General features: G+C 36.8%; 1 long non-coding RNA gene and 1 pseudogene across 1 annotated transcript; one reads left to right on the top strand and one right to left on the bottom strand.

Annotated features, from left to right (window-relative positions):
• Positions 1-5,174: 5,174 nt before the first annotated feature.
• Positions 5,175-6,921, bottom strand: LOC123952071 (annotated as a pseudogene).
• Positions 6,922-10,790: 3,869 nt separating this feature from the next.
• LOC123952024 lies at positions 10,791-21,649 on the top strand. The gene is made up of 3 exons (XR_006820554.1): positions 10,791-10,925; positions 13,924-13,925; positions 21,639-21,649. It is a non-coding gene; the product is annotated as an uncharacterized LOC123952024 (long non-coding RNA).
• The last annotated feature ends 2,952 nt before the right edge of the window (positions 21,650-24,601 follow it).

The raw sequence follows: 24,601 nt of genomic DNA, 5'->3' as shown, positions 1-24,601 counted from the left end.
GATGTGGTCCATATACACAATGGAGTATTATGCCTCCATCAGAAAGGATGAATACCCAACTTTTGTAGCAACATGGACAGGACTGGAAGAGATTATGCTGAGCGAAATAAGTCAAGCAGAGAGAGTCAAGTATCATATGGTCTCACTTATTTGTGGAGCATAACAAATAACATGGAGGACATGGGGAGATGGAGAGGAGAGGGAGTTGAGGGAAACTGGAAGGGGAGATGAACCATGAGAGACTATGGACTCTGAAAAACAACCAGAGGGTTTTGAAGGGGCGGGGGGGGGGGGGGAGGTTGAGGAACCAGGTGGTGGGTAATAGGGAGGGCACGTACTGCATGAAGCACTGGGTGTGATGCCAAAACAATGAACACTGTTATGCTGTAAATAAACAAAAAAAACAAAAAAACAAAAAAGAGTGCATGGAAGACAAGGGTCCCCCAAATCAGATTCAATATTGATGCACTACTACACTTTAGTTTAAACTAAATTTTAGTTTTAATTTAGATTTTTAATGGGATATCTTCAGAAATTATAAAAAGCAAAATATAGTCTGTAGAAGATGTTCATGATAGACTTATGCATAGTCCCTAAAATTTGGAAAGACAGTCATATCATTAAAACATAGAAAACCTGAAAATTGTGATTAAACTATACTTTTTAGCAAGATCCTCTTTACTTATTTTATTCTTTTCTTGATTTTTTAAAAAGTTGTGTCAGTGACAATATCCTGGTGTGCCCCTCACACCCTATCTCTGCTGGTATGCGGGAGGTAATGAGGGAGGCAGCCAATATGCTATTGTCTATTTCTTGTTTCCTAGCTTTATAGGGCAATTTTAAGTACTTGTGCTTGCAGCCAGAGTCATTATTTGCTTCTGATCGATCCTAAATGCCAGCTACCAAAAAAGGAAAAAAAAAAGACTCCACCATTTTCATTAGCCTTAAAAAACATGTATCGCTATCATCCCAGGTTCTTGGTGCTGCTAAGAAAATTTGATGCCCTAGGAAACAATTGAAGATCACATGCTAACCAAATGTTCATGTCTCTGAACTTACCATTAAATGTTTATGAACTTGGTTCTGTCCCCATTGTGAATGAAGTTAGGCTGCAAAAATAAAATTATGCATATATATATGTGTGAATCTCTTTGTTGTTACTTGACCAATATCATTCAGTAACAAAATGATTTAAAATCTCATATGACAGCAAGGAAACTAACTGGTTGACATGATGGGTTTCAGTCCTGATCTCTTATAACTTAGCTCATGTGACCATGGGAAAGCTCCTTATTCCTGCAAGATCTGCACTTGCACATGGTTTAAAAAGGAATTAAACTACATGGTAAGGTTCTATGTGTCCATAACTGAGTATGGCAGAACACCTTTAACTCAAAAAGAGTATTTGAAGGATTCCTTAGAGGAGTCTGCCTGAGATGCAGGTATATCTATAGTGTGGTCTCTAACTGCTTGACTTGTTGTGTAATTACAGTATCTTATAAGCCTCTTCCAATTCAGTAGGCTACAAATAGTATCCAAAATTCTTACAGCTTGAAATCCACAAAAGAAAAATAATTTTGAGAATACTTCTACCCCTTTGTTGCTTTTTCTGAAATATTTAAAATAGCTATTAATAACAACAAGAGCTCCTCTCCTCATTACACTCATTTGGGTTTTTGAGGAACGAAGTAACGTACTGGGTTACCTCACTCATAATTTCCTATCATATGATTTCAGTTTTGTAACAGCTAGTTTTCAGTGACTTTCATAAACTGTATTTCTCCAAAAACTTAGAAAATGTGTTCTAGAGTCCATAGTCTCTTATGGTTCGCCTCCCCTCCCCAATGTCCATAGCCCGCTCCCCCTCTCCCAATCCCACCTCCCCCCAGCAACCCCCAGTTTGTTTTGTGAGCTTAAGAGTCATTTATGGTTTGTCTCCCTCCCAATCCCATCTTGTTTCATTTATTCTTCTCCTATCCCCCTACCCCCCCATGTTGCTTCTCCATGTCCTCATATCAGGGAGATCATATGATAGTTGTCTTTCTCCGATTGACTTATTTCACTAAGCATGATACGCTCTAGTTCCATCCACGTCGTCGCAAATGGCAAGATTTCATTTCTTTTGATGGCTGCATAGTATTCCATTGTGTATATATACCACATCTTCTTGATCCATTCATCTGTTGATGGACATCTACTCTGAAAAACAACCTGAGGGTTTTGAAGGGTCAGGGGTGGGAGGTTGGGGCAACCTGAGGGTTTTGAAGGGTCAGGGGTGGGAGGTTGGGGGAACAGGTGGTGGGTAATGGGGAGGGCACATTTTGCATGGAGCACTGGGTGTTGTGCAAAAAGAATGAATACTGTTACGCTGAAAAAATAAATAAAATGGGAAAAAAAAAGAAAAAAGAAAATGTGTTCTATTATCATCTTAAAACTTCTAAGTTATGCCTTCTTGATAAATTCAAGTGTTTCTGACATTAGTTTAATAGTATCAGCTATTTCCTATTTATAGTTCTCCTAGAATTTAATACTTTTCTTCAGTTGATTTAATGATTCTTTTTTTTCACATAATCATGGTTTTAGTAGCAAACAACATACATTGTATACTAAACAGCATCATTTATTTTTAAAGAACATTTACATAACAGTTGCCATATGGATATTGAAAACAAGATGGGTAATGTAAGCCTATTATGTTGCTTAAAATATATTATGAGCATAACTAAAGGAAATATTGAGCCAATTTGTCACAGTTGTTTATTCTAAAGTAAAGGAAAAAAGCTTTTGTTTTATAATAAACAGATGCCCATATCAGCATTGGATTTTAAATTATTTCGCTACTCCCTTTTCAGACAGCCTAATTTATTCATTGTAGTTTTATCAATTAGATATTTTTTCTAAGAGGGATTTAATTCAAAAATTCACTGAGTGCTAAAATGTTCACAATTATGGATGTGAACATAATATAGTGATTTCCCATAGTACATTGTTTATTTCAGAGTTGAGCAGATTCTCCCTTACAAGGTTACATCTCTTTTATATTTACCATCTACTTGAACTTCTAAGGCCTTCTGGGCAATTATTTTTTTCAACACATATTTGCTGAGCATCTACTACATGCCAGACATTTTTTGAGGTACTAGAGAATCAATAAATAAAAGGTTGAAAATCCTTGCTTTCATGGAGGTATAATTCTAATGGGGAATACAATCTGCAAGATATATACTATTTTAGAAGGTGATGAGTGTATAGGAAAAAATAAAGCTGGGGACTATGAAATATAATGGAGAAAGCTATTATGCAATGAATGTTTGTGTTTCCCCCAGATTCACCTCCAATCAATTCAGTAAGTGGAACTTTGGGGAGGTAATTCAGTTTAGATAGGATCATGAGGAGGGTGGCTTCCTGATGGGATTATTGCCTTTATAAAAAGAGGAAGACAGGAGAGTGCACTCTATCTTCATGTGCACACACCAAGGAAAGGCCATGTGAGTACTCAGCAAGAAGGCGTTTCTATCAGCCAGGAAGAGGTGTCTCGCAGACACTGACCCTGATGTCACCTTGATCTTGAACTTCCAGTCTTCAGAACTGTGAGGAATAAATTCCTGTTTTTTAAGTCACCCAGTCTGTGGTATTTGTTATGGCAGCCTGAGCTGACTAACACAATGGCAAAGTTTGAAGTTTTAGGTAGAGTAGTCAGGAAAGTAAAGATGTGAAGGAAGTGAGAAGGCAAGCAATGCAGATCCTGGAGGAAGAGCATTCCAGGCAGAGGGAAAAGCAAGTTCAAAGGTCCTGGGGTTGTAGGGGGGAAAGTCCTGGGGAAAAGAGCTAGAATGGGAGAAGTAATAGAGAAGGCAGTGGGGTATGAGGTCAGAAAAGTAATCAGGAATGTAGCTTTGTGTGAGCTACATTCTACATGTATGAATGAAGCTGCATGTATGAATGTAGCTATGTCTGAGCCTTGTAGCTTCATAATAGCTATTCTGGTTTTTATTCTGAGGTGGGAAACCATTAGAGGGCACGAATCAGAGAAAGGAGAGGTCTGTTAAAACCTGGATCTGTTTTAGCTATATACATCTTGCTGCTATGTTGAGAACAGATAGCGGTAAATCAAGGTCAGAAATAGGGGGACCAGTTTGGATTCTGTTAACATCACACAGGTGTAAAATAATAGTGGCATAAGCCGGGCTAATGGAATTTGGGAAGTTAAGAAGTACTGGGATTCTTAGTTCATTCTGAAGGTAGAGATGAGAGGATTGCATCTGGTTATGCAAAAGAGAAATTTTATAGAGAGCAAAAATTAGATTCCCGTATGTTTGAGAAAGTATGGAAGGAGAGCAGTTGAAGGTAGTGAGCATATAGATTTCTCTTCCAAGGAGTTTTGCTATCAAAGGGACCACGATATAGGATAGTATTTGGGGGGGGGGGATTTAAGAGAGTGTTTTTAGAAGGGAAAAGTAATTGCATATGTGTATATATATAATTGCATATATATATGCATAATATATATATATATTTTTGTGGTTACAATATAAATCTTTATTTAGATTTGGTCAGTACAGATAAGATATACTGGAGTCACAGAGCAATATGCATTAATAAGATACAACAGTTCATAAAAGCTGAGTAACTATGCACACAAATTTCTTAAACATTCAGTCACCTAAAGAGAAAATGCACAGATGTATGGTAGAAAAACTGTATCTAACACTGAAACTACTATAGGACTCCATCAGCAAGTCCAACTTTTAGTGATAAAACTACTATACTGGGCAAACTTGGCAGTCACAAACCCCCATCTACTCTAAGTCTGAATGGTGCATAAGTATCATAACAGCATGAGTAAGAATGCCCTTACACAGCACAGTTCTAGGAGAGACACAGATTCATACAGACATCATTGGAAAGATTTCCATTTATAATTTCACATTAACTCACATAAAAATAACTTGACCCTACACAAAATGTCCTTTTAGGAACATTCAAGTTAATTAACTCTGAAAATTTCCAAAGTGGCAGAGGTATTGAAGCAAAGTAGGGGAAGGAAAAAAAGTGGGGAGGGGAACCACACCCACAAAAAAAGGCAAATTGTGACAAAAGTATGCATTAATTTTCTGGACAGCATCCTCTCCCAAATTAAGTGACACTGTATAAAAATTTGCTGGAAAAAAATATTACAAAACTGAACCCTGTACATTTACACTCGAGTCCAAGCCATTCTGAACGTGGTGGGAACCCGCAGGACGGTTACCTTTCCCACTCACTGTTTCTCCTCTTGAGGGTCATGATTGGAGTCTGTGTCATTTGGGTGGTGTGTGAGAGAGTTTTCACTACCTGTGGGAGAGTCTACATTCATACCCCACACTGAGTTGATTTACATAACTACTACCCCCTCTGCCAGTTCTCTCCTCTGAGCTGTTGGAGGCCTTATTACCATTCCTTGGCGAAGAAGGAAAGTCATCTTCGGCTGTGTCGCCCTCCCTGTGAAATCCAGACCCGGACATCCTCTGCGGGGAGGATCTGCCATTACTTGTTCCGTTGGCCAGCTGACTGCAGTCTTTACCTGTGGCCTCAGGCTCAGAAGATGTATTCTTGCTGGTAATGGGGGCTGGAGCTTGAGACTGCTGCTGTTGGTACTGAGCCAACTGTTGGCAAGTCTCTTTCAGTTGTTGCTGAAGAACTAGAATGGTGCTCTGCAAACCCTCTGCTTTTTCGTCAAGTTGAATGATGAAGTCATTCAGTTTATCCTGACTGCTTTTAAGTTCCTCACTGTATTTCTTCTGTTAAGCCAACTCTGCTTCAAGTTGTGCGATACGTCCCTGGGACAGCTGCCTTCCAAGCTCTTGATTCTCCTGGATAAGCATTCAACACTTTGCCATTAATTTTTTGCCTGTTTGGCTCATTTAAGTTTTGACCCAGAAGTTCAACAACAGTCATGAAGTCCACAGTCTTATTGGCAAAACTGATATACACTGTCTCTAGGTCACTATGCTCAAGGTTAAGAGCGATGCATAGTCCATTTTTACATTTTACTGGAATTTTACATAAGTTCAATTCATGATTTTAAATCTCTAGGCTTTCATTCCTCCAAACTGTCTGAAGACACAGTGTGCCACAGACTTAAGACTTCAGTTTCTCCCTCTATTTTCTTCAAACAGAAACACTTCTCAAGTGTCTACATATTCTAGAAGGGGAATTTTTCAGAGGTGGCTACTTCTTTGGAATAGTCCGAAACCATCAGGCCTCTGAAGCAAGGGTGGGGGAAGAGGAAAAAGCTGAAACACTAAGTTCATCTGGTTAAGTTTTACATTAACCATTACAAGCTGGATAGTAAAAGAATGTGGCTTTTGGGGCTCAAAAAGTCTGAGTCTTGGTGTGGAAACCAGTACTTGGCTGTCCCACCACAGCTTTCTCATAGTGGGACTGTCAGGGAAGTCTTGACAGGGGAGTATGATTTGTTTACCTATCAGGTGTAAACTTCCAGGCACTCGGTTCATTTTGGGCTTGTTCCAGTTTGTCTTCAATCTGTTCCAGCTCACCTCTCATTTTTAGGAAAAACAAGTTGATTGCTGGGTCTGCCATTGTTGATCTCAGTTGGGCACCGCTAGGCTGCTGGACTTGCGTGAGGTACTGGATTTGAGTAGTACACTCCTGCATCTCTTGCTCCTTGGTTGCTAGTCGCATTACAAGGATGTTTTCCCTACGCACAGACTCTTGTTGCTGTTGCTTTAATTTTTCTTCAGATTCCTTTAACCCAGTTACATCATTAGAGTTAAGGTCTGTACTTGCCCTCCAAAGCTTGGACATATGCTTCATATTGTTTCCATCTTAGAATGAACTCATCTCATGCCATAACTTTGAAGTCTGTTTCATCCAGCCAAACCTTTTTGGGAAGAGGTTCCTCATCGGTCATCTTGAATCCTCTCCAGCTGGAGGCCACGCCGGTGCCACCCAGTCACATGGGCCAAGGCCCTGCTGCCCTCTGGCCGGCCAGACCTCCAGGCCACAATACCCCACCCACCCCAGCCCCCCGCGCTCCTCCTCCCACCGCAGCCCTGGCGCTCCCCTTTATTTGTGGGTTTCGCTGCCACAAAATGGCGCTGAGGGAGGACCAATTGCATATTTTTTTATCTGGTAGGAAAAAATAGAGAGTGAGAAGTTGATGGTGCTTGAGGAAAAGCAAGATCAGTGAATAGGTGAAAGAGGATAAGCTGTAATGCACATATGCGGAGGCCAGCTCTAGCTAGTGGGAGGGATACTTCCCTCCTTAGCCTCTGGAGAAAAGAGAAAGTTAATAAGCATAGATGCAAATGAGTAAGTAGTTGTGATGATGGGAGTTTTTGGAAATTTGCCTCAAATGGGGGGGGGTGGAAAATGTGAAAAAGCAAGATGATCCATTGATATGTGGATGAGGAAGGAGATGTGAATTTAATGTGAAGGAAAAAACTATAAAATAGTTATCTGGAAGAAGGGGAGAGAGGACAGGCTCATTATGAAAACTGGACTGTGATTTACCATTTTTGCATGCGTAAATATGTAGTAATAACACAACCTTTGCATAATTAAAAGCTAAATTCAAGACACAAATACCTCAAATCAATTTAAGGCAACTGGTTCCCCAGATTTTTCCCACTGTGGCCCTGTATTTAGTTTAGGATAAACGGAGCTAACTGTGCCAAGAGGTGAAGTTATATTTTTGTGTGTGTGGTAAATTTTACATGTCTTTATTTGTATATCCCAAGAAAGAGTGATTGTCTAATATAGAGTCCTAATATCATAAAGTAATCTGGGCAATTTCTCTTGTTTTACAGATGAGGGAACCAAACCACAGGATGATTTAAGTGTTCCAAAATCTTATACTCAGTCGCTAGTTCAGGCAAAACCAAGACACAGTTCTTCCAACTCCTAATTCATTGCTCTTCTCCAAGCATTTATATGCTGTTTTATGTATAAAAGGTGGAAGGATACATCTACACATATTGTTTATATTTTCAAAAGAAAGCAATTAAAAGAACAAACTAAAACCTAACAAAAATGATTACCTATAAGCGTATGGAGGAAACACAGGACATAGAAGACAGAATTGAAGTTAGTCTTAAAAATATACCTGGTTTTATAATTTCCCTTTCAAACCATGTACATATCTTATATAAAAAATTAAAATGTTAAAAATCACAAAAAATTAAATATAATTCTATGCTAATTTGTTTATATAACCATACAGAAAATTAATTACTGTGACTCCAAAATAGAGTATTTTGACTGTAAATCCTTAATCATTGTAGCCTAAAGACAAAATGAATTACAAAGTGCTCTTGAACTATACTCAGTTAGTTATAATATTTTTGTTATCTTGAAGCTATTATAGGCATATTATAAGACAGAGCAAATAAGTTTATTGATATCTAGGAACCATGATTATCAGTGGAAGACGAATACAAGTCTAAAAAAGAAAATTAAGTAATGTCCCATAAGCTTAACTTAAACTGAACATATCAGTATTCTTTATCTTTTCTAAAAATGCCTAATTTCTAGCTGTGTCCATGGAAGAGCCCTAGCAACAACAATAATAATTAAGGAGGACTGAGCTTCCTCAGTGGCCAGATTCTTATCTTTAAATACTATTTCCCATCCTCACTCCTCCAAAATACCAAAGCTCCTTGGGAAAATGGGTGAATCTAAGTCGAGGGTTAGAAATATATAAAGCTAGCCTAGGACATTTAGATGTGCCCCAAAGCGCATCTTTTTTTTTTTTTTTTTAAGAAGATGAAAGAGTCTATTTGAGTATCAAAGGAATAATGCCTGCAAAAGCTTGAAATACATTGAGAATATGAAAATCCACAAGTTAATAATGATGTAAGTACTACACACACAATTGTCACCATTAGAGGCTTCTTGGAAACCAACCGATTATTCTAAAATATAACCAAAAAAGGGACAGCATCAAGCCAGTCTTTGCTGTACAAAATCCATTTCAGTGTAATCAGTTAGTCTAGTAAGGGAAAGTTCTTTAGATAATTCTAACTAGTAAATGCAAAGGGAATGACAGAATTAGAATATCACAGTTTTGTCATTGCTAATGAAATAATGAATCTATATAATTACCAATATAGATATAAAACAATTAGTGATCTTGTGATCACTAGTGATTAGTGATGTTGACGTCATCTGGATCCATCTGGATCTTAACATCTCTTAAACAGAACAATCAGTCATTTTGCCAGGAAGTACATGGCACCCGTTAAGCAACTTTCTTGTCAGAATTTTTAAATTAAGCCTATATATCTACCATTTTACAATAAATGTAAAGAAATGAAGAAAAATTTAAAATTGCATATTGAGAAGCAATCAGCTGACTTCTGTTTGTGGGAAATTTTACAGTACAAGTGACTGAGTTTCTTCAATAAACAGCATTTTTTTACAAAGTGGAAGAACTGTTATATATTTCCAAAAAAGAAACTAAAAGATATAGTGAACCAAATGTAATATATGAAACTTAAGATCTTAATACAAACAAACCAATCCTAAACAGACATTTTTGAGAAAAGTCAGGAAACCTAAACATGAGTTGTGGGTATTAGGCAATCTTAATAGCTTATTCCAGGTACGTTTTATGACAAAGTCTTTATTTGTTAGTATAGATACTGAATATTTATGGAGCTTATTATATTGTTTTGGGCTTACTTTAATATCCTCAGTCTCCACACCCAAATAAAAATGCACTCAAATGATAGCACAGGGGTAGACAAATGAAACAAGATTACCAAAATGTTGGTAATTGTTGATACTAGGTGATTTAGTTAATGGTTCATTATACCATAATCTCTGTACTCTTGTATGTTTAAAATTTTTCTATAAAGAAACCGTTTTTTAAAAAAGAAGAAATACAGCAACAGCGAACTTCGTTGTTCATGAATTCTGAGCTCACATATTTATCCACTTTGGATAATTGCTTAGAAGTGTAATTGAGTATTTCAAGTTTTGACATATGTTTCTAATTTGTGTTCTGGAAAAAAGTGTCAGTTTACATACTCCCTCCAACAATACCTGAGAAAGTCAATTTCCATTCTCTTAACAGTCTGAGTTTGATCAATCTTTCAGCATTTGCTGGTCAGAAAGACAGTAATATCTTATTATTGTATTTACTCATGTTTATTAGATTACTAATAAGACCAAAAAATATATATATATATATAAAATCCACTGACCATTTATATTTCTTCTTTGGTGAAGGACCTGTTTATATATATAAATACAAATGTGTGTGTGTGTGTGTGTGTGTGTATCTCCTATATTTCCCTTCCATTTCACACAAGGAAATACACAATTGCAGTTCACAAGTAATACTGGCTCCACCCTCTGGTGCTGGCAGCTTTTGGGGACATTATACTGGAAAGAGCTCCTCTAGTATGAGAGGATTAACACTAGCAAATTCTGTTCCATCTTTGCACTGTGGCTTACCTGCTGATTTTCTTTTTTTTTTTTTTTCATTTTATTTAATTTTTCAGTGTAACAGTATTCGTTCTTTTTGCACAACACCCAGTGCTCCATGCAAAACGTGCCCTCCCCATTACCGACCACCTGTTCCCCCAACCTCCCACCCCTGACCCTTCAAAACCCTCAGGTTTTCTTAACTGTTCTTGTGCAATTGACAATGTGCTAACCTGCTTTTCTCTTTGTAAACATTTTGCATTACAGGCTGCATTTCTTGCCTTACTGTATAGAAAAAGAAAAAAGGCTGGGTTTATTATTGCACATTTTAAGCTTTTATACCTTTATCTTCTTGGAAGGGTGAGATTGTGTACCAGACAGTCAGAACCACAGGCCTGCTGTTAAGGGATTTTAAATTGTGCATTTTTAACACTACAGTGAAGTAATTTAGGATACCCCTTGTGTTCTTAGTATGAGGGGCTATTTTATGTCATGTTGGCGTAAGTTGTTTTGTAAAAGGGAAAGTGTTTCTAACGGTGTTTCAGTGTTTGTGCTGATACAAAGTAAGTTATTACTTTGCACTAGGTGGTTTGGCCACTGAAAGAATACTGTATTGCAAGGGAAACAATCTCTTTAGACAACAGACTTATGTTTTACCAAGTTCTTTACTTCTTTTGATTGATTTCTGATTCAGTTTATGGTCCAGATGGAGAATTGAAGCTATTTGAAGTAGGATAGGTAACCTTACTATATTCTATAAAATCACTCAGCTCAACTGCTGTGTTTAAAATACACATTTTAAATCCCTCTTTACAGACACTAAAGTAAAAATAAAAAATACGGCTTTCTGGGTTGCAAACATGTGGTAGTACTGGAGTATTGTATAGTCAATGTTAAATAAAAGCCAAAACTGGAATGTGTAGAAAATAGGATTTGGTTAATTTGTGGACTCATCTTTATTTTTGTCTTTGTTTAACTTTTTTTTTCCACTTTGGCCTTCTAAATTTTTTTTAATTTTTTATTTTTTTATAAACATATAATGTATTTTTATCCCCAGGGATTTTGTTTAACTTTTTTAAAAACAAGATTCCTGGAGTAGATTTGTACATTCCGTTAAAGACTTACAGTGACCCATTTTGCTTACTCTGTTGCTTCACAAGGGACTCTCCCAGGGACCATGACCTGCTGATGTGTGTATATATTTACAAAAAAAAAAAAAATCAACCACCCATTGGGATATAAGGTAGCAATCACAAACTAAAGACTGCGGCTTGTTTAGGTGCAATACCCTGATTCCCAAAGTTAGTTACAGTGGGTCTTAATTGTTTTTGTGACAGGATTTATTCAGACTGCTGTACTCTTCATTTGATGTAACAAAATGTTATTAATCACTATTAATCTAAATATTTGTAAATAAAGTACCTGTATCTAGATTAAAATATATATATATATATATATGTATCTCCTATATTTCTTTTCAGGAATCATCTGTTCTCTTCAATTTTAAGAGTGCTTTGACTACGAACTTTTTCCTATCGCATTAACTGCAGATATTTTATTTTCTTTAGCCTTGTTTATGGTGATTTTTGGAATGTGAAAGTTTTCGATTTTTATGTATTCAGCATTTTAAATCTTTAGTTATATACCTTTCTGGCTTTTATTTTAGGCTAAGAAAGGTCTTTACTTTTCAAGATTATAAAAGTATCCATTTATATATTCTTCTGGTTCATTAATATTTTTAACATTTCATCTTTGTCAATGTGGAATTTATCTTTATAAAGACTATAGTGATGTTCCAGCTTTATTATTTTCTTTTTCATTTTTTAAAGTTTTTTTTAAATTTATTTTTAATTTTTAAAAGATTTTATTTATTTATTTATTTGAGAGAGAGAGAATGCGCACAAGTGGGTGGAGGGGCAGGGAAGAGGGAGAAACAGACTTCCTGCTGAGCAGGGAGCCAAACTCTGGGCTGGATCCCAGGACTCTGGGATCATGACCTGAGCCAAAGGCAGATGCTTAGCCAATAGAACCACCCAGGTACCCCTATTATTTTCTTTTTCAGATGGCTAGTTAATTATCTCAAACCATTTATTAAATAATCTATCTGTTTTTCTATCCATTTTAATGCTGCTTTTACCATATGCTTATTTCCCGTGTGTACCTGGTTCTGTTCCTGGTTGTCTACTTCATTGATCTATTTAATAATTTATGCATCCAACTGACTCTTTTAGTTACTCTGCTTTATTACATCTTTTAAAATGTAGTAGGTAAGAGTAACTTCCTATAGCTCTCTCTTTTAATTTCTGATGATTCTCACATATTTTGTGTATATGAACATTGGAATAAACTTGTCATAGTTAAAAAACAAAATTTCATTGGGAGCCATATTGTCATTGCATTAAAATCATAGATTGATTTAGAGAAATTTACCATTTTCTAATAATGAATCTTTTTATCCAATAATAAAGATGCAAGATGAGTCCCTTTCTAGTTAAATCTTCTTTCATATCCTCAGTACAGTCTTAAAGTTTCTTCATAATTGTTTTTGATATTTCTTGCTAAGTTTATCCCAGATAATCATACTCCATGTTGCTCTTGTAAACGGCACCTTTCTCTTTTATATATTTTTTAAAGATTTTATTTATTTATTTGACAGACAGAGATCACAAGTAGGCAGAGAGGCAGGTAGAGAGAGAGAGAGAGGAGGAAGCAGGCTCCCTGCTGAGCAGAGAGCCCAAGGCGGGGCTTGATCCCAGGAGCTCGGGATCATGACCTAAGCCAGAGGCAGAGGCTTTAACCCACTGAGCCACCCAGGTGCCCCTCTCTTTTATATTTTACACAATAAACGTCACGTAAAGTGTACAACTTGATAAGTTTTGATACTTGTGTATAGCTATGAATCTAACATCACAATCAATATAGTGAACATATTTATCACCCCAAAAAGTTTTCTTGTGCCTCTTTGTACCACTACCCTCTTCATTTCCTGTACCTCTTCTCAGGTAACCAATAATCTTAACTTTCTATTACTATCAGTGAGTTTGCATTTTCTCAGATTTCTGTAAATGAAATAATACAGTGTATCTTTTTTTTTTTTTTGCCTCACTTCTTTCACTCAGCCTCACTATTTTCTGAGATTTATCCATGTTGTTAGGTGCCTCAATATTTTATTCCCTTTTTTGCTGAGTACTTTTCTATCATATGGATATAACACAATTTGTTTATCCATTTATCTGTTGATGGACATTTGAGTTATTTCCTCTTTTGGCTATAACAAATAAAGCTACTATAAACAATCTTATACATGTCTTTGTATGGGCATATGCTTTCATTTCTCCTGGGTAAATACCAAGGAGTGCAATGGCTGGATCATGTCTTGGTGTATGTGTGACTTTTTAAGAAACTGCCAAACATCCTGAAAAAAAAAAAAAAAAAGAAAAAAGAAACTGCCAAACAGTTTTCCAGTGGAGTGTCATTTTATGCTCTTACCAGCAGTGTGTAAGGGTTCAAGTTCCTCCATATCCTCACTGATGACTTGCTATGGCCATTCTTTCTGTTTAGAGCTATTTTAATAATTATGTAATTGTGTATTCTGTTTTAAATTGCATTTCTCTGTTGACTAATGTTATTGAACTCTTTTCATGTGCTTATTTCACATCTGTATATCTTTTTTTTTTTTAAGGTTTTTATTTATTTGACAGAGAGATAGAGAGCATAAGTAGGCAGAGTGGCAGGCAAAGGGAGAGGGAGAAGCATGCTCTCCACTGAGCAGGAAACCCAACATCGATCCCAGGACCTGGGATCATGACCCGAGCCCAAGGCAGCTGCTTAACTGACTGAGCCACCCAGGTGCCCTGGCATCTGTATATGTTCTTTAGTGAAGTGTCTGTTCAAATCTTTTTTATATTTTGGTGGCATTGTTTTTATTATTGGAATTTTGAAAGTTCTCTGTGTACTCTAGATAAATCCTTTTTCAGATATGTGATTTATAAATATTCTCTCCCAGTCTGTGGCTTGTCTTTTCATTCTCTTTACAGTGTCTTCTGAGGAGCAGAAGACTTTAACTTTTGTTCATATATAACTAATCAAAATTTTTTAATAGTTCATGCTTTTGATTTTCATAGCTAAGAAATTTTTCCTAATCTAGTGATTTTCAACCAGAGATATTTTCTCCCTTGGGAATATTTGGCAAGTCTGAAGACATTTTTGGTGGCCACAACTGGGAAGGTACTACTAACTTCTAAAGGGCAAAGGCCAGGGATGCTACTCAACTTCCTAAATGCACAGTACAGCCCTCCACAACAAAAAATTACCTGGCGCCAAATGTCAGTAGAACTGGGTTTAAGAAACCCTGGTCTATCCCAAACCAAAAAGATTTTCCCTTTGTTTTCTTCTAGAATATCTATAATTTTAGATCTTACATTTAGGTCCAGGACCTGTTTTAAAAAGTTGCTTTTTTGTATATGTTATGAGATATGGATCACAGGTTGTTATTTGTCTGTTGTTGTTTTCCATATGGTTGTTCAGTTGTTATTATTGTTGTTTTTAAGATTTTATTTATTTATTTGACAAAGAGAGACACAGCGAGAGAGGGAACACAAGCAGGGGGATGGGAGAGGGAGAAGCAGGCTTCCCGCCAAGCAGGGAGCTCTACATGGGGCTCGATCCCAGAAATCTGGAGTCGTGACCTGAGCCGAAGGCTCACGCTTAACGACTAGCCACACAGGCACCCCTGTTCAGTTTTAGCACAATTTGTTGAAAAGACTGTTCTTCCATAGAAATTCATCTTTGTAAAAAATTCAGTTGCCAATATACATACGGTTTATTTCTGAGCGCTGTATGCTGTTCCATTGATTGTTTTGTCTATTTTTCCTCCAATATCATACTGTTTTGATTACTATAGACTTAAAAATAAGTTGAAATTAGGTAGTTTTCATCCTCTAAATATGATATTATTTTTCAAAAATGTTTAGACTATTCTAAGTCCTTTGTATTTCCATGTAAATTTCAGAAACAGTTTGTCAATTTCTACAAAAAATGTTTGCTGGTATCTTGGCTGTATTGCATTTAGTCCATAAAAAATTTAGGGAGAATGACAATATTGAATCTTCTCACTCAGGGTGTAACTCTTCATTTATTGAGGTCTTCTCTAATCTTTTCGAGATTGTTTCATAGATTTCACTGTACACATTGGCATCTCTTTTATCAAATTTACCCCCAAGATTGAATATTTTTGGTATTATTGAAAATGATACTGCAATCTAATTTCAATTTATGTTTATTGTTGACATACAGAAATATAACTGACTTTTTGAATACAGACTGGAAGACTTGAACAGCAGAAATATATTTTCTCACAATTCTGGAGGCCAGAAGTCCAAGATCAAAGTGTGAACAGGATTGGTTTTCTCTGAAACCTCTTTGTTAGGCTTTCAGATGTCTATCTTTTCTTGTCTTTGACTGGTCTTTCTTTTGTATAGTTCTGTATCCTGGTCTCCTCTTCTTATAAGGACACCAGTCATATTGGATTATGGCCCATGTTAATGAACTACATTGAACTTTTTCTTTTAAAGAGAGGATTGTGGGTTTTATTTTGGAGTTACTACCAAATTAACAAGCTCTTGGTTTTCCCTCTCTACTTTTGTTTGGGTTTGGGTTTTTCCTTCCTTCCTTCTTCTCCCCAACTCCTCTCTCTCTCTCATTTTTTAAATCTTACCATTGTATTAATTCTCTATTACAATAAACTAATACTTTATGCACATTGCTTTCTTTTGAAATCTCAAATTCAATGTTTTGATATAATGTTTTCACTCATTCTTTCTTGCACTTTATCTTTGCATTCTATATATTTTTCTCATCCTTTTACTTTAGATTTTAAAGTAAAATTACTTTAGGGCCATCTCTTACAGACGACATAGGTCCCCCCCCCCAAACTCAGTCTTATTCTTTTAATTAATGATTTTATCCGGGGTGTCTGGGTGGCTCAGTGGGTTAAGCCTCTGCCTTCGGCTCGGGTCATGATCCCAGGGTCCTGGGATCGAGCCCCGCATCGGGCTCTCTGCTCAGTGGCGAGCCTGCTTCCCTTTCTCTCTCTCTGCCTGCCTCTCTGCCTTCTTGTGATCTCTGTCTGTGAAATAAATAAATAAAATCTTTAAAAAAAATTAATGATTTTATCCCATTTTTATTTGTTTCTATGACAAACATATTTAGCTTTACTTTTTGTCATCTCATAAATTTGAAGTTTTCTATGAGTTTTATTATTTCCTTTGTGTTGTTTATCTCCTATCAGGTAGTTACTGGTAATTGTCATAGCTGTTGTTTTTTATGTTCCTACCTGAGCAGATTTGGAAGGTGTTCAAGCAGTTTTCAGACCATTTGTAGTTACCTTTTGCTGAGCTAAAAAACAACCACTAAACTCTTTATAATGGAAATATGCTTCTTCGCAGTCATTATTTTTCACTGAAACCTTTTTGTTGTTTAACTGCAGGGGCAGTTTCTGTATTATAATCACCATAATCAAGGACATGTAGTCTTTGCTTATGCTATGGTTATTACAGCTTTTTGGATTAGGCATCGGAACTTCCCTTTCAATATGTGGTTATGATGATAAAGCATCATTCAAAGACATTTTACATACTTCCCATAAAAGAATAATTTTTGCCTTGCTTTACTTTCATCTCTTGAAATACAGACAACAGTTTTTTCCTCACAAAAGAGTTTCAAGGATCTTATCATTTTAAGGTGATTATGGCTTGTCCTGAAATGAATAATAACCATCATGATCTATCTCTAGCCAGATATAAGGGTTACATTAAAAAGAAATATATTCTATATGGTTGCTATCCTGACAAATATTCTTATCAGGCATCTGTACCATGATGAATATGGCTTCTAATATAATTTATCTTTAAAAACTTGTTTTAGCAGATCGACTATTGTTTACTTAGTGAACAGAAATGATGGCCTTGGCTTAACACTCATATAGCTTTTGATTTCCATATAAAGCTCCATTATCTAAACAGACTACTAATCTCCTGACTCAATTCTCTGTCAGAATCTAACTTTCAAAGAAGAGCAGGTGCTGTTGGTGGATAGTAGAGCTATTGCCCCTTTAGGTAACTTCAGCAGTTGTCCTCAAAGCCCACCCAAAGGCTGAAGGTGAACAGAACATAGCAGAACTTAAGACTTTAAAGTTGGCTTTTCAGTCAAAAATAAATTGAATAAATTAGCAAAGAAGTCTTTAAGAAAGTCGTCATTTGACAAAGTAGAAGTATTCCATCTTCTCTCTCACTTATACCATGCCTTAGAAAAAACATTTATATTACAAGACATTCCTTAGACAGTGCATCCGGATAAATAGGTATCAGAAAGGGTACTTAGATAAACAGATGTCAGAGTTGGCTGTCTTTTTGCTTTACGAAGTTTTATTTCCCACAGGCACATCCACAATGTGAACTAAATGGTATCATTCCACAACTCACCTCTCAGTGCTTAAGTCAGGTGGTGACAATCCTGAGTTTAGCCAACTTGAATAATAGGTTGGAAAAACATATAAAGAGGTGTTGGAAGCTGATAAATAGACTCAATTTTGTTATTTCTTAGGTGGATGAGCTAAAAAACAAATCAGGCTAATCTGAGACTTCACTTGGGAGTTATGTTAGTTCTAAGTTAAAGCTGCCACTGAATAATGCCTTGCCTAAAAATAGTCTTGCGGTCAGTCCTTTAGGACATGTCTCATTCAAAGGTACTGCCTCCTCGCTTTTTGTGCTGGTTGTCACTGTGATTGAGTTGTGAACTTGTTCTCTTTTACCTCTAGAAATTTTGAGAATTGTCTAAAAGGATTTTTAAGGTCAAGATTATATTAACAGATATTATTCCATGTAGATAAATCCCATGGAAAAAAGGACAAAGTAATGAGTTATCAAGACATGTAAAAGAAGAGCAAGATTATAGAAAGAAATGTAAAGTGTAATAATACATGTAAAAAAAAGTGAGTGAGTAAAAATCCTAATTTTTTAAAAAAATTTTACTTATTTATTTGTCAGAGAGAGAAAGAGCACAAGCAAGGGGAAAGGCAGGCAGAGGGTGAAACAGGCTCCCTGCTGAGCAAGAAACCCTATGTGTAACTCCATCCCAGAAACCTGGGATCAGGATCTGAGCTGAAGCAGATCCTCAACCAACTGAGTTAACCAGGTGTCCCAAGAATAACTTAAAAGAAGAATTTGTGGGGCACCTAGGTGGCTCAGTGGGTTAAAGCTTCTGCTTCGACTCAGGTCATGTTCCCAGGCTCCTGAGATCGAGCCCCACATTGGGCTCTTTGCTCAGCGGGGAGCCTGCTTCCTCCTCTCTCTCTCTCTGCCTGCCTCTCAGCCTACTTGTGATCTCTGTCTGTCAAATAAATAAATAAAATCTTTAAAAAAAATAAAATGAAGAACTTGTACTCTGAGAGAAGATAAAGGTGAAAGAACTGGAGAAGTTTCTCCAAAAAATTATTATAAACTCCTTTACAGCATAAATAGAAATGTACTTAAATCCTTGACTGATATTTGAAAATTCTTAATTCAGAAATACAAAATTATTTGTTTCTGAGAAATTTCTCCAGGGAGTTGATATTTCTCAATAAGGACATCTGTACCTCTATTATTAAAGCTTTGAGTTCATAAGTTAGTAGCTGGTCAAAAAAATTGTGTAATTACTAGGCAACAAAGGAATTAGGACTTTAATACTAATTCTTTCTTCAGTATTAGTATGACAGTAATCTCATGTCTGGAATTCCCTTAAAATGTCACTGGAAATCCCCTGTATAGCGTTTGCTCTGTGAAAAAGTCAGGAAATTATGAAGTTATCAAAGTGATATCAGTGCCGATATTTGCTCATCCCAAAGCTACATTGCCAAATCCAAGTTCCTTCTAATGTATCTGTATAGAAACAGGGCTTTCAAGAATGGTGTTGCATGGAATAGGACATAGATAATGAAGGAACTATGGTAAACAGGGTGGGAAAAGGAAATTCTCAGACATGATCCGATGGTGCCAAAGATTTTAATGTTAGAAAGGCAGAAGATTTGGGATCAACTTTAGCTCCACTATTTCTGTGTAGTGGAAACCTGGAAAATTTACTTGATTTCACCAAGCTTCTTTCTCCTTTAGCAAAATGAGTTTAATGTTATTTATCTGGCTGAGTTATGAAATTAGGCCAAATATTGCCATTGAATATACTTATAAATTGTAAAGTAGCTGCTGTTGTTTTTGCTGCCATTGTGCTCTTGCTGTCTGTATACACTCTATCAGTACTTCTCAAGCAGGGCTATGCATAAACATCCACAGTGGAACAGCTTCAACAGGCACATGCCTGGACTCCATTCAGGTGTTGAAGGTGGGCTCAAATATAACTCATTTGAAAAGACCATCCAGGCAATTCTGGTGTGCAACCCTTGTTAAGAACCATGAGGTTTGGGGGCGCCTGGGTGGCTTGGTGGGTTAAAGCCTCTGCCTTCGGCTCAGGTCATGATCCCAAGGTCCTGGGATCGAGCCCCGCATTGGGCTCTCTGCTCAACAGGGAGCCTGCTCCCCCCCCCCCCCCGCCCCGCTCTCTCTGCCTGCCTCTCTGCCTGCTTGTCATCTCTGTCAAATAAATGAATAAAATCTTAAAAAAAAAAAAAAGAACTATGAGGTTTGTTATACTCTACTCCCAAGCCTCTGATTTCCTGGCCCCTAATGTGTCATCGCTGCCATGAACTAGAAGGCCATGAGAAGGCATATTGTCCGTTTACAGTCCCAGATTTCAATCAATGATCATTTTAGCCCATAAGTTTCTAGTGAAGTGCTGGCATACGACATTTACTATAATAGTAAAGAGTTGTCATTTGGGGAATAAACAATTCAGTAGCTTAAGGAATGCCAGTATTTTTTTGCTTCTAAAACTAGCTAAATATCCATTTCAATTCTGTGTAATCTACCTATCACAAAGCCCATTCCCAGACTGTTTGACTAACAGTGGTCTATTCCTAAAGATTAGTTATTCTTCTCTCCATATTATTAGAGGTGTAAAGATGTCAGGGTGCATGCTCCATTTGCTGCTTACTGTATCTCTCAGTGGAAGACAAAGGAGTTGGAAACTGCCCTCTCAACACACACAATTGCCAATACTTACTCATTTCACTATATCCATGTAGTCCACATATTATATTACAGGCACTGAACTTTACTTAGGGAATACATGTAAGTAGTGTTTGGTGGTAAGAAATTCCTATCAAACAGAATCACCAGAAAGCAAATATAAATACCAGCAATTATAATTTTGTGTGGACATGCGATAAAAGGAAAATGAATAATGTCTTCAAGTTAATTTAAACCAAAGGCAGGACATGAAGAGTGCACTAACAATAAAGAAAACCTCACACCCAAAGCTGTGGTGATTAATATTGCTCCTATCTGCTGAGCATTCTAACCCCTTCCAAGGCTTATCTCTGTTTATCTTAATACCATTTATTATTCTTTACTGCATGTAAATGCCCCAATTGATACAATCCTTTCCCACCAACACTATTTATTCCATTCACTCATAATGGAATTTGTTGCCTGGCTAACTCACATCCATCCTTTCAGTTCACTTCAAGAGTCTCTTCTCCTCTAAGTCTTCCCTGATATCTACTCTGTTCCCTAAACTTAGGTAGGTACTCCTCTTTAGCTCTTCCTTGCTGCACCCATATGCTGAAAACTGCCCTCTGAATTTCTAGGTTTCATAGTACCTACTTAATATTTCATGAGTATGGAAAATATCTTAATTACTTTAACTTTCTTTCATTCCTAGAATCCTCTTTTTCCTTTGTAACGTTTGTCAAATTTCTACATTCTTTATTCTTACACATTTGGCTCAGTTGTTAGGAGATCTTTAAGCATTTCAGTCACACAGTTTATCTTTTAAACTGGTTCAGATTTTGCCAACTAATATGTGACATCACATACTTTCACAAAAAGAAATGCATGAATTGACCTGTCTTTCAGGCTTAAAATACTGTTGTGCTTCACACTCTCAAAGAAGAGCATAACTTAAAGATAAGGAAGCTATTACCATGTGTGTTTATATGTGTGTCAGCTTATATAAGCAAAACAAAAAATTTTTCCCTTTTTCAAAATTATGACACCAAATCATATAGTCTGAATCAGTGATTCCAATGTCCTTTGTGGGCCTGTCATCTTAAAAAGTGACATAAAATCAATATAAGAAGATTGATTTATTTTAAGATAGCTATGTGTATAAGTATATGCTATTATTTGGTTGATGCAAAAGACAAAAAAAAAAAATCAAAGCAGAAAGTTTATGAATGAAGCTCCATATCCACCACCTGCAATAACCACTATAAATAGTTTGACATGCATTTCCAGGCTCTTTCTGCTGTACCTATGACATATACCACACACACACACACACACACACACACACACACACACTATTTTACATAAATGGTATCATACATCAATTTGATAAATTATCCTTTTCACTCAGTAATATATTGTAGACACATTATTATGTCATGAGTAATATATATTTATGTATGTAAGAGTGGCATAATATGCTACTGAATGTATTTTAAAACTTTGAGGAGAAATAACAGTGATATACTAAAATAAGAGAGCATCAAAATTTCAGGGTGATCCCAGAACTTTGCATGGCAGGAAATTAGTGCATTGAGCCACCTGGGAGGGCTCTGTAAGCCAAGCCAATATCCTGTCAGCTCATAGTTGTTCATGCCTCCACTGTGCAAGGCTCTAAGAAAAGAAAGACAGATGCATGATTACACTGCCTAACTCTGAACTCCCTTTTGTCTGTTGTTCTGTTCATCATTCTTGGTTTGACTTAATCATCCATCTTCAGTTTTTATTGTAATTTTCATTGATACCACATGGTCTTCAAATTAACTTCAGTTTTGGTTTCACACACACAACAGATACTCATAAATCCAGCTCAGATGAGCCTGCATATTTTGAAGGCTCCTTCAGAGACAGAGCTAATAGCTAATAGAAACCAGTCCAATCAACATAATCGTACTAAATATTCAGTAAAGACAACAGTGAAGTCAGAGGGGACACACACACACACACACACACACACACAGAGGGACAAGTCAGAATAAAGATTAGATCAAAATCAATAAAAATCAGAAGTTTTTGAAGAATACCACACGTACAGAAAGACTCACCACACTGAATAGGAGAAAAACTGAAAGCTTTTCCATTAAGGTCAGGAACACGGCAGGGATGTCCATTATCACCACTGCTATTCAACATAGTATTAGAAGTCCTAGCCTCAGCAATCAGACAACAAAAAGAAATTAAAGGCATCCAAATTGGTAAAGAAGAAGTCAAACTATCACTCTTCGCAGATGATATGATACTATATGTGGAAAACCCAAAAGACTCCACTCCAAAACTGCTAGAACTTGTACAGGAATTCAGTAAAGTGTCAGGATATAAAATCAATGCACAGAAATCAGTTGCATTTCTGTACACCAACAACAAGACTGAAGAAAGAGAAATTAAGGAGTCGATCCCATTCACAATTGTACCCAAAACTATAAGATACCTAGGAATAAACCTAACCAAAGAGACTAAGAATCTATACACAGAAAATTATAAAGTACTCATGAAAGAAATTGAGGAAGACACAAAAAAATGGAAAAATGTTCCATGCTCCTGGATTGGAAGAATAAATATTGTGAAAATGTCTATGCTACCTAAAGCAATCTACACATTTAATGCAATCCCTATCAAAATACCATCCATTTTTTTCAAAGAAATGGAACAAATAATCCTAAAATTTATATGGAACCAGAAAAGACCTCGAATAGCCAAAGGAATATTGAAGAACAAAGCCAAAGTTGGTGGCATCACAATTCCGGACTTCAAGCTCTATTACAAAGCTGTCATCATCAAGACAGCATGGTACTGGCACAAAAACAGACACATAGATCAGTGGAACAGAATAGAGAGCCCAGAAATCGACCCTCAACTCTATGGCCAACTCATCTTCGACAAAGCAGGAAAGAATGTCCAATGGAAAAAAGACAGCCTCTTCAATAAATGGTGCTGGGAAAATTGGACAGCCACATGCAGAAAAATGAAATTGGACCACTTCCTTACACCACACACGAAAATAGACTCCAAATGGATGAAGGACCTCAATGTGAGAAAGGAATCCATCAAAATCCTTGAGGAGAATGCAGGCAGCAACCTCTTCGACCTCAGCCGCAGCAACATCTTCCTAGGAACAACTGAATAGGAAGTAATTTCTAAAGAGGAATAAAAAGAGGAATCTTGGATTCTGTGACTATCTGCTTTCTTGTTTGTAATCAGAAGTTCTAAGTTATCAGTCAACAAAAGCATGTGGAGTTTAGTTTCTGGTCTTGCTGTGACCCTTCCAACATGAAAGAAACCCAACTGCTGGCCCCTTGTCCCAGTATTTGCCGTTGTTTGAGAGTTCTTGAGATTAAAACCCTTAAATAAATTCCCAACATGTAATACCTTCACTCTCAATCCTCCTCCACATCATAATCTTCATGATACTGTATACTTCTTTGCTTGAACCCAGACTCTCTTATCTATCTTTTATACCCTGCCAGTGGGCCTTACCAAATTACCATTTCAGAATTTGTTAATTCCTCTATATTTTGGCCTCTTCTCTGAATTTGCTGTCTACTTTTTGCTGTCTCTGCAACCTGCTCTTAAACTTAAAATGCCCTCAAGTTTTCTCAAGGGATAGCATCACATTATTTTCTCTCATCCTGTATACCCTCAATCTAGAAAGTATGATTGATGTTCTTTTGTTTCTTCATTGCTACTTTTAGGTCATTATCTCCTCATTCTCAAGAAGAGGAGAGGGAGGGGAGAAACTGGGAAGGGGAATGAAGGGGAGGGGAGAAGGAGGGGAAAGGAACAACTCTTTGAGGCTTACATCATTCAGTCACGTCAAATTCTCTACCTCTTAAATCGTGCCATCTTCTGAAGTCAGGATCACTGTCAGTGATCACTAGAGAATTTGATTATTGGGTTGTTATAGTCCTCACCATCTCAAGACAACATCCTTGTTCCCTTGGGTCACCTGGCCCAATACTTTGGGATCTTAGTTCCTCGGTCTCTGCATCTCCACTGAGTGTGATCTTACCTTGGAC

Source organism: Meles meles, chromosome 10 (assembly GCF_922984935.1).
Source record: "Meles meles chromosome 10, mMelMel3.1 paternal haplotype, whole genome shotgun sequence".
Classification (NCBI taxonomy): Eukaryota; Metazoa; Chordata; class Mammalia; order Carnivora; family Mustelidae; genus Meles; species Meles meles.
Note: the sequence above shows the minus strand (reverse complement) of the source record. Positions and strands in the feature narration are given on the sequence as shown.